At 36.9% G+C, this 10499-nt stretch overlaps 1 protein-coding gene across 2 annotated transcripts in view; it reads left to right on the top strand.

Moving 5' to 3' along the window:
- The window catches only part of SHROOM2 (shroom family member 2), a 129430-nt gene that overhangs the window by 99397 nt on the left and 19534 nt on the right, over window positions 1-10499 (top strand). The gene's annotated exons all lie outside the window — the stretch shown is intronic.

Here is a 10499-nt window from a genome sequence, read left to right as displayed (position 1 = left end):
TTTTTATTTCTTTTTTTTTTAATATACCTTCCTGTGTTTGTTCATCCGTTTTGCTAGAGTAGTTCTGTGTTTTCCTTGTTCGGGTGTGGCTTTAATTCTCTGACAAATGCCGTTTTAGTTACTGTTTAATCCAGTGAGATTAATTCTTTGGTTCTCTCTCTCTCTCTCTTTTTGGTAGGTTCTCTGAGTTTCAAATATAGTATCTTCAGTTCGATACTATCTCTTAGTGTTACACTTCTTGGCTGTTCTGTTTAAAAATATTCCTGTCACATATATAGATGCCCTTTTCAAAATTAAATACTGCAGTGTAGATTCTTGCTCTTTCAGGAATGATTAATCTGAATAGATATGGTCACTGGCAGAAGTAGCTCTTCGGTGGTAAAGTTTTGAACCAAATTGAGTTGAGAGTTGCATTATAAATTGTAGTCTTTTTCTTCCTTATGTTGTCCATTTTAACATTTTGAGAACTGCTTGGGCTAACAGATGCCTGGTTCTTCAAGAGCATCCCAAAAGACTTCCCCAGTAGATCCCTTATTTTGTGATCTAGGGCTGGTTATAGCCAAATGAGTGCTAACAAAAATGCCTCCCACCACAGGTACTTCTTGCTTCCTCTTTTCCTCTTCCCACACTCTTCTAATAGATGTATCCTTTCTTTATTTCCATGTTACACAACAGCATAGTCCTGCAGGCCAGACAGACTTTCCCCAACCTTGCRGTCTACTCCCATTGCCTTCCCATTATTAATTCTCCTAGGAGTAAACAGCCCGGCATCGGTCAGGTACACTTTCTACAGGTTGTTCTGATGCTCTGCTCTGGCTTGCTAGCAGCTGCTGGATCTGATTAAATGGGTGTTGGACTGTTTCCAAAGCCTGTACTTGGTTTATACTACACTAATGTAATGTAGCTCTGGTTCTACCCCATCCTAATCCAGGTTACTCATTGCTCACACCCCTTCAAGTGTGACTTTTCCCTCTGCCTCCCTTTCAGGGGAATTTTGAATGCCTGTTTCTAAACTTGATGGTAGCTACCCCACCTGACGTCTCCTTTTTTTCTGCTTCCAGCTTTTTGTTAGTGGGTGAAGTTCCTTTAGTTCTTTTCATTTAATTGCTGCTGSCACATCTGTTCTCCGCTGTGCACACAGCAGCAGCAGCTGCAGCAAGGGTGTACAAGGCTGCACTGATCTGAAAAAGGAAGTGTCAGTACCTTTGTAAGAAAAGTTGGAGTCTTGCTCCCCTTCTCTTCCTCCACCCAAGTGAGTGTTACTAAGTGTTAGCAGCAGGGAGAAGTCCAAGAAGTGATTCTAAAGTTATTAAAATKGTGTTTCGGGGAGGATATGGCTTACCAAAAAGTTTGTGGTGATTGAGACAGGTATCACTTTGTATTCTTTAGTTCTTGTTGTTGTTCTGATCTGTTTTTGCTACTTTCCCTGGAAGAAGGATTAGAATGAAACCTATTGAAACTAGTACTTCGATGAGACTGAATTTTAATTGCATCACTTAATATCCAAATACCATCTTGTGGCATAATTGTGGCATTCTTTGTATAAAGAACAAATTTAAGTAAGGAAATTAGAGCTAAGGTAGCCTCCAGTGGTTATCCTCATAAAGCATCATATGCTGACATATTGTGTATTTTATTTTCTCCTAAATTATTTAGTGCAAAGCGTTTTTGGAAATAGGTAGCCGATTTGTCACTTCAGTGTAGCAGTTCATATATTCTAACATATGGGGTGACTTGACTATGTTCTCCTCCTATAAGCTAGTCTTATAAGCTAGCCCAGTGTTCATCTGGTGCTATAAGCCCTTAGGCAAAATACATTATGGATTTCCTATCACATAGGAGACTGTTTATGCCAGTAAATTTGAGTAAAGTTTTGTGTTAAACAATCATGTAACAGCCATAACTTCCATTTTTGTAYGGGATGACCAGAGTTGTTACAATCTATTAACTAGTTGCATTGCATTATGTAAACAATAAAGATAAAATGAGTTTTCTTGAAGTCATTATCTCTCTATCTTGAAATCAARTAGACAGCTTTGGGAGAGATGAAAACATATTAAAAAAAAGGGGGGGGGAAGGGATTAATTGGATATTAGCACTGTATCAAAATACCAAACCACTGTATGATATTTTTGGGTGCAGTTTAAATAAGAATATTTTGCTCTTTGAAGATCATTTTAAAAGATGACTGCTTTAAGTAAATCAAAGTCTTATCTGCARTTCCTGCATTAGGTCTTTAATCTGTTTTAGATAATTGAAAGAAACTCAAGTTTTGCTCTGAGGACCATGGTGCATTTAATTTCTAAAGCTGGAGTGTGGGGGTGGTAACATGCTCGTGCAGCATGAAAGGATTTAGTTCTTTCTCTACAGAGTATTTTGCRAGAAGAACGCCTGTGCACACAATGCATGCAAAAAAATTCAAGCTGGAGGGCTGTTGATGAAGACTCTTTTCTAAAATTAAAGCCTTGGCTATTTGAATGTAGTTCAGAAAGAAGCTTGTAACACACTGATCTTTTAAATTAGTTTTAAATATGTAAAACTTGTGGAATTGTTGCTGAAATTAGGATTGTGATTTTCACAAATGAAAGGAAAACCCTTAAGAAAAAAATTAAAGGCCTTTCAAAATCATCTTTTCTGCAACCAAAATCAGGGGGTGGGTGTGGGGGAAGGGAAGAGCTTTGAAGTCCCTGAGATCTTTTCCCTGAGGTCAGAAGTTTCTGATGATGTAACATACACTACAGCCCAAGCCTTCACTTATCAAGGTTAAAGTTGATGGAGCTTGTATGAACTTGTCAATCACAGGAAGCAGGCGAAAACAAGCCAGCTGTTGTGTGTGAGGCATGGCTTTGAAAATCCTCCGTGTTACAGTAAATGAGGCACAGAGGTTGAGGCAGATTCAGTTCTCTAAGGCTTTCAAACCGGCTGGCACGTTTGCAAGGATGCAAAGCTCGTATGCAGTGAATATGGGTAAACGTCTGTAAATGCTGGTAAGGTTGCCTTGTATTTAGTGTTAGAGTAAGGACTAGATGCACGAGCCTTAATTATCTTCTGTCAGCTCTGAACAGAAATTTGCAGTACTAATTCATACAGCATTTCTTTTGTTCTCTAGGTCTCTGAGTACATGCTGTGTCTTCTGTCCCTATCAGCAGAAGCTACAGTAGCAAATTAGGAGGGATGCAGAGCTTTTGATACAGAATTTTATTTTGTTTAGTGTAAATGACTGTTCTATTCCCTGGTGTTTTAGGCGAATAGAGGGAAAATGTGAGTTAATTCCAGCTAAGATGCTCTGTGTGCATGTGTGCTCACACACGCGCTGTTTTTAGCAGCTTTTGTTTTCACAGTTGGCATAATGCACACTGGAATTARAAGGCAGTGCCTTTCAAAAATGTTTGTTTTCTGAACGGAGGACTGCAGTGCTGTTGTTCTGACTTGGGGTGCCAGGCTCTGGGCTCCTCTTGGCTAGGGGTGGTTCAAAAGCTTTTTATCTTGTTGTTTTCCTGGCAAATGTGAGTGCAGGTTTGCATGAAGACCTTCTCTGCAGCAGCAAGAGATATTAGCTGGCAGTATAAGAGCATTGGATGTGACTGTTGGAAGCAAGCGGTGAGTGCAGCTCCTGAGTGAAAAGATGGCCATTAAAATTTGTGCATGTGCATGCTAACTAATTAAAATTACTGTCTTTTTTCCTTGACTTTTTTTTTTCCTGACATGAGCTACACATTCATTTTGGTGCTTGCTTGAAGCAGTATTTCATTTTTTAGCTTCTGTCCTGTTACTGAATTTTTGTTTATCTGCAAGCAGCTGTTTTCAGTAGTAACAGCAACAGGAAAATAGCAAAAAATATCAAGGTAAAAGTCTATAGGTTAAAAAAAAAATTACAAGAGAGCAACTGGAATGTCTCTCTTCTGAACAAACAAAAATTTTAATTTTTTCTTTTAGCTTTTTTTTAATGTGAATATGATTTCCTTGTTAGCAGTATTTTGAAAGTGTTGCTTTTGTCTCTGAAATGGTTGCCATTTATGTAATGCGATGGGTCTTGTACTGTTAGGAWATTCTTACGACTGAATTCAATGCTTAGGTTCAGAACATATTAAGTAGCTTACTCAAATGGGCATTGAAGTCATTTTAAATCCATGCATGCAATGGCATGTGCTAAGATGAACATGCAATAGATAAAACAAGTAAGAGCACAGCCATAAAACATCCTTTTTTATTTTTATTATTGAATTCGATGTGCAGCAGAATAGAGGAGGAGCTTTTATTTTCTGAAATAAGAAAAATCTCTCCCCTCACCCTTTCCCACCAGCTTTTACTATCTGCATAAACACTCCTATGCTGTAGGCTGTTGCAGGAGATTTAATATTAATCAGATTTGATTTTTACTGTGAACCTGTACATTATGCTGTTACCCATGACTGACTGGGCTATATTTTACCTAGCTACATATCTTTGCTTATTCCCTGCGGAATTAGAGTGGGTCTGTTAGATTTCTTTCTGCTTTTAATGGAAGAAGGGTTACACTTTCAGAAAGAAAAAATACCTGAGATGAAAATCCATTATTGTGTATATTGCCATGCAAGTAGGACACAAGAGAAATTCTAATGAGTAGAGAGATTCACCAGCAGTGTCTGTTACTGTATTTCATTCTGTGATAAAACCAGCTGATTATGTAAAGGATTGTTAAGCTAGAGTGGCCTTTTTTGTCATATTGGATCCATCAACTCAAATGCATTTAGTGTGATGGGCTAAGCAGCCACCATCACCCATAATGTTAACAGACATGAAAACCAGAATTGGGAAACCTAAGACTTGCATCATTACTATGTCAGGGCTACTTTTCTTTGTTTTTTTTTTTTTGTTTGTTTTTTTGTTTTTGTTTTGGGGGGAATTTTGAAAGATTTTCATTCATTATTATTTTCATGTTAACACATGCTTTGGTTTTAAGATCCATGTGTCTGAGACGCTAGTTGTCGTCATTTCTTCAGAGCAAGGCAATGAACAGCTCTACTTCTTTGCAGTGATTAATGCCCTGTGCCAGCTTCCTGGGGTGACCATTATGGTATAATCATCATGGTGATTACATTATCCTTTATTCAATGAAATTGTCTTCAAAGATTTTTGAATAGCTTTGTACTCTTGAGTTCTGATTTGGCATATATGTTTTACACTTCCCAAACATTCTGATACTTCATAATGCATACTATACTAAGTCAACAGTGAGAGCAAATACTATATTCATCAGAAAAATGGACCACTGGTAATATAATTGTGCTTGTATTGGATGTCTAGATTGTGTTGTTTTGGTTTCAGTGTCTCTTTCATGTTTTAATAGTAAAACTAATCTAGTACATTTAGGGTGCTAGAACCTCGGCAAGAAAAAGCCAGTGAGATTCAGGTTAAGATTCAGACACCTAATGGAGGTAGGTCACAGCATGCAGGTGTAGTGCCTCCTCCAGTTAGAGTTCACAAAAATCTGGAGCTCGATTCCGTGGGCTAAACATAGGTGCGTAGTGAGACCTGAGATAGCCGAGGGTATCCCGCTTGGCTTTTGGCTACCAGCCCTGAAGGGAGTTGATGTCTCTGAGTCTTTAACATTTCTCAAATGGTAGAAGACACCTATGTTAAGTAACTAAATTGATCCCCTGGTCAATGCAGTCTATGAAACCAAACCATGATTTGTCTGACCCATTACTGAGTCTATCTGAGGAGGAACTGAGTCTCTTAAGTTGCATTGGTGATATCAACATCAATTAGAATGTATCTGGCTCATATGCAGATCCCTAAAATTTTCCTAAATCTCAAACTGAATCTTACCTTTGCATCCTGTTCCATCTCTGCAGCATCCCGTTATGGTTTCTAGCAGAACTGGACCAGGTGGAAGAAACTACTCTTTATTTGCAGGCTGTTGCAGAAGTGCTTTTGGATCCTGCTGTCCAAGCACTATACAGATACACAATGAAAACATAATTTCAGCACAAAAAGTTCACAGCTGAAAAGTAACACGTAGACAAGGGCTTTCACTGCAACCAGRGTTTTGGCATAGGCAAAGACTGTGTTTCACAATTGCTTTAAGCCACATAAATATTTGTTTTGAGCCAGGTCAGTTCCTTGATCCAGTTTTAAATTCTGGGGCTGCACAATTTCTTCTGCTAATACGATGGAGAGAGCAGGAATACACAAGCAGAGTAGAGTAAGAATGAGACTGCCTCTTTTGGCAAAAAGTCTACGTTTAGGTCAGCTTAAAGAGATCACAAAACTGTGACCTTGTTTATGAGTTTGCTGTTGTAGGATGCTCTTGTGGGGAATTTTTATTCAGGTGTGAAGACTTTTTCTGGTATAGCTTGTAGTATTTTAGWAGGAATTTAACAGAACCAGCCTCTCCATTTGCCTTCTTTTGCCAGTATGTTATTGGCATGTACATAACCATGCTTACGTTTTACCATAAAACTTTCACATGCTGGTGAGGCCTTTTAACAAACAATGTTTAAAAGAAGAATGTTGGCTAATACATTTTGGAAAGGTTATGTAGTCTGTGCTTTTAAAGCTTGACCTGAAGCATCTTTGGAAACTGAAAGGAGATTAAAAATTGGACAGGTTGAATTGTTTGAAGTGACTTTCAGTTATTGAGCTGAAACATTCAGTCAGATCACCCTATCTTTGTATCCAGGTTTAGTCAAAGCTTTAAGTGTGAGACAAAAGAAGGAAGTAGTTTGGGGTTCGTGTTTKATGGCAGCTAAAAATGTTATCCTTTGGGTATGTATCTGTATGTAATGATTCATTTTGGTAATTGCTCGTTGACTCCATTGACAGGCTCTTGTCAAGTGAGAGGGTGGAAAAAAGGTAGATATATTGCATGTKTTAACTCAAATAAAATAGCTTAAACCATTGTCACCTCTTTCTAATTTTTTAGAATATTTTATTGTGTTATTCTTACTTTGAGGAGTCAGAATTGAGCAGGAGGCTTGATTGGTTTTCCTGATTTAGAATAACTTGGGTTTTACATTTCAGTACTATATGCATATGCCTTGAGCTAACTGAGCTGGAAGGAAATTGTGAGGTGTATTTTTCCGTCTGGGTAGAAAATATTTAATGCCATTATTGAGATGTACATTTCCACCCTCATGGCGATACATTTTATTGTTCTGTTTAGTGACTATAACTGTTATTTTAAATGTACAAGCCACAAAGCAAAACATTCCTCCTGAACTTGCTGGGCTGAGGACTCTGCAGCCTCTTCTGCACTTTGTACAGAAGTCCTTCAGAAGTAAGCCTTGTTTTAAGTTAGAGGCTTTTGAAAATCAGGAGGACTGTTTTTTCGTAGTGGAGCAATTCCTTCCTTTTCCAGTTAGAAGCATAATTTTGTTTGTTTATTTTTTTTTAAGGTACGAAGGCTGTTGTTCTTAGTTCCCTTGGTTCCTTACAAATACAGAAAGCAGACACAATTAGGAGAGGCTCATATTAGCTGCCTTTGCTACACTCATTCTTACTAAGTACCACTTTGTATAATGTAAATGTGTTGATCATTTGTTTTCTTTAAAGTTCAGRTTACATGCACAGGATAAAAAGTCTGACAGTCAGATCTGAAGTATCRTTTCATGCCAAAGATGGGTAATGTGATGTGAGCTTTCCCATTTTTGTTGCATCAGGAGAGCTCTTACATTTGGATAACTGTGGTAYTATATTAATGGGATAGGGATGGGGCAGTTTGAGGCTTGAAGATAACTTAGAATTTCAAGTTTTTGATGATGAGCATTTTGACCTAAAAGGGAAATCAGAAAGCAGCTATACTAGATTCTATTGTCATCTGGAATGAAAGTGGTAATAGTGTAAATAGTCATGTTATCAAATGATTTTAAACTGTTCTGTCTCTCTCACTTTATGATAGTTTATTTATAGATGATGAGCTGTTTTCAGTGGTGAGTTAGTTTCCGTTGCATAATTCTGGGGAATCTCGTTTCTGAAACAGCTGTGTTCTGGCCATATAATTTCATGAAGCAACAACATAAGTAGCTCAATCGGCTTCTTAGTACTGATAATAATGTAACACCTTTGCAGGTTGTTGCCACTGTGTTCTTCTGGGGCTTGAAGCTTTCTTTCTTTTCCTCCTTTCTGAACAGTAAGCTCAAATCTCTCCAAGTACTGTGATAAGCATGTTTTGCATGAGGACTCACCCACACTGAATGTAAACTAGCCCCAGTGTTGAATGTAGCCAGCCACCTTTTCTGAGACTCATTTTCTGTGGCATTGCAAGGTGTTTGGTTAATTTTGTGGAAACMGTATGAAGGCACGTTTGTAATATCCCTTAAATTTTATCTCTGTGTTTGAAATGTAGTATCTCTAAATTCATCTGTGCTGTGACTTTTTATTTCCTTTTACTCTGTTTTGGAAGGTGACAGGACTACCAAAGCTTTCTTTGTTTCTGAGTCAGAATCAAAAATATTTAACAAATTTTGTTGGGATATGAATATGCTTTGGATATGTTAGCCTGTCAGACTGTTGGTGTACCCTGTCCTGTTTGCTTCCACCAGCACACCCGCATCTGACGTGCATGTTAAGTTCAATATGTACTTTGCAAACTGGCTGAGGTAGTGCATGTGACTTACGTCCTCCTGCCATTTATACCATGGCCTTGCACCTAAGTGCAACTGTTACACTGTGTTATGTTGCAACTTACCTTTGTGAAAGGAAGAGGGAAGCATGAAGAATTTTTTGGCATTAGATAACTGGAAGGAAAGTGTGCTTGCTGTACATGGGTTATCTAGACAATGAAAAACTGATTAAAAACAGTATTTCATATTTACGCCTGCAGTCTTCATTTGATAAATATTTCTATTAAAATGAGTGGAGCTATATATGGGCTGCTTACATTGAACTCACCAGGAAAGACCAGCTGACTCTAGTGATGCCATATAACCAAATCTGAAAGGCATTGACCAGGCTGAGACCCTAGTCCTTCTGGTCTTAAAATGTTTTTATTTAAGCAAATTATTCTTAGTCTGATGTTAAAATGGGAATCAATAAATACTGTTTTGTAAAATAGAATTGACTCTGAACTTGAAACTAACTGCTTTTAGTTTAGAGCAATGTTAAGAGAACTGAGTTTAAACAGTATTCAGCTACTGATTTACATTAACTTGAAAATTTACCTGTTAAAATAAAATTTTGAAATTTTAACACTTCATGAGAGAGATTGTGTGCAACTATTCAGAAATCAAGTTGCGGAAAAAGCCATCTCTTCTGGAAGTACAATACCATTTTATTACTAACATACAAAAATCAGTGTGAAATATGATTATTAAAATCCTCATACCTCTAGCAGTTTAATGATAGGGTCCAGATTTTTTACAACTTTTCTTCGATTGCTAAAACATCATATGTACATGGACTGAACAATAATCACTTTGAATATAATGTAGACATACAAGTGTGCAAATAGAACCCATATTTAATCAGTTATCTTGCACAATACTTCATTTTAAAGATTTATTTTAATTTAATTAAAACAGTAATCCAGCATATAGTTGATTTTTTTTTTTTTTTTTTTTTTTTTTNTTTTTTTTCACTTATAAGGAACTTTAACAGCCCATTACTTGTTTTAGGTGCTTTTATCCCAAGTTTAGTTTTCATACATACTGATGTTAACCACCTATAGAGGTATTCTCAGAACTGGTGCGGTAAGGTTAATAACCTGTTTATGTTAAAAATTCTAGTTAGCCTTCCTTTAGAACTATGCTAGAAAAGACCCTTTCACGGGCCCATTGAGAAACTAGTGTAAAACAAGTCTTAAGGATTGCTATGTCAAAATATGGAGACCAAAGCTATCAGTAGAACAAATGTCATTAGTTCTCTAAAGCCTTTTGCTTTTCTGTTGCATCTTCTTTTCTAAGCTCACAGTGTCTCCTCAGCCTCTTTTATGCAGAGAGCAAACCCATCTTCTTTTAAGGCTCCAGAGGTACTTTCTTCTATCTTCTGTTTCTTTCCCAATTTTTCTTTATTTAGTGAGCCCAAATCAACTACATTGCTTACAGTGAAGCACCTACCTGAAGTTGCTTCCATATATTGACTAGTGAAACAGGGTGTACAACTACAGTGAACATGAAAACATTTCTGTGTAAGATGAGGTCTTTTTGCCTATAATTTGACATTTATGGTGGTGATAGGACAAAAAAAATCAAGTTTAAAATAAGCCTGACTAGAAAATAATGTAATACTTTCTTTTTTCTTTTTCAGAGTTTTTATTTTCTCATTTTTTAGCTTCAGCAAACTTGACCTTTTCCATAGCACTCATTTCATTTTTAACCAATTATGCAAATCTAAAAATTCATACTTTCAAATTCATACTTAAAATTAGTGGTATTCAATTTACATTTAAAATGAAATTGAAGTCTCAGTTTTGCACATAGAGAAGAAACTTGTTTTCTGCATTTTGCTGATTTTGAAACAAAAATCAAATTAAATTTTAGTATACAATTCCTCTTCTCGAGACATTATTACTTTATACC

The sequence above is a fragment of the Rhea americana genome, unplaced genomic scaffold (genome assembly GCF_003343005.1).
Source record: "Rhea americana isolate MKP2758 unplaced genomic scaffold, rheAme1 scaffold_7, whole genome shotgun sequence".
Taxonomy (NCBI): domain Eukaryota; kingdom Metazoa; phylum Chordata; class Aves; order Rheiformes; family Rheidae; genus Rhea; species Rhea americana.
Note: the sequence above shows the minus strand (reverse complement) of the source record. Positions and strands in the feature narration are given on the sequence as shown.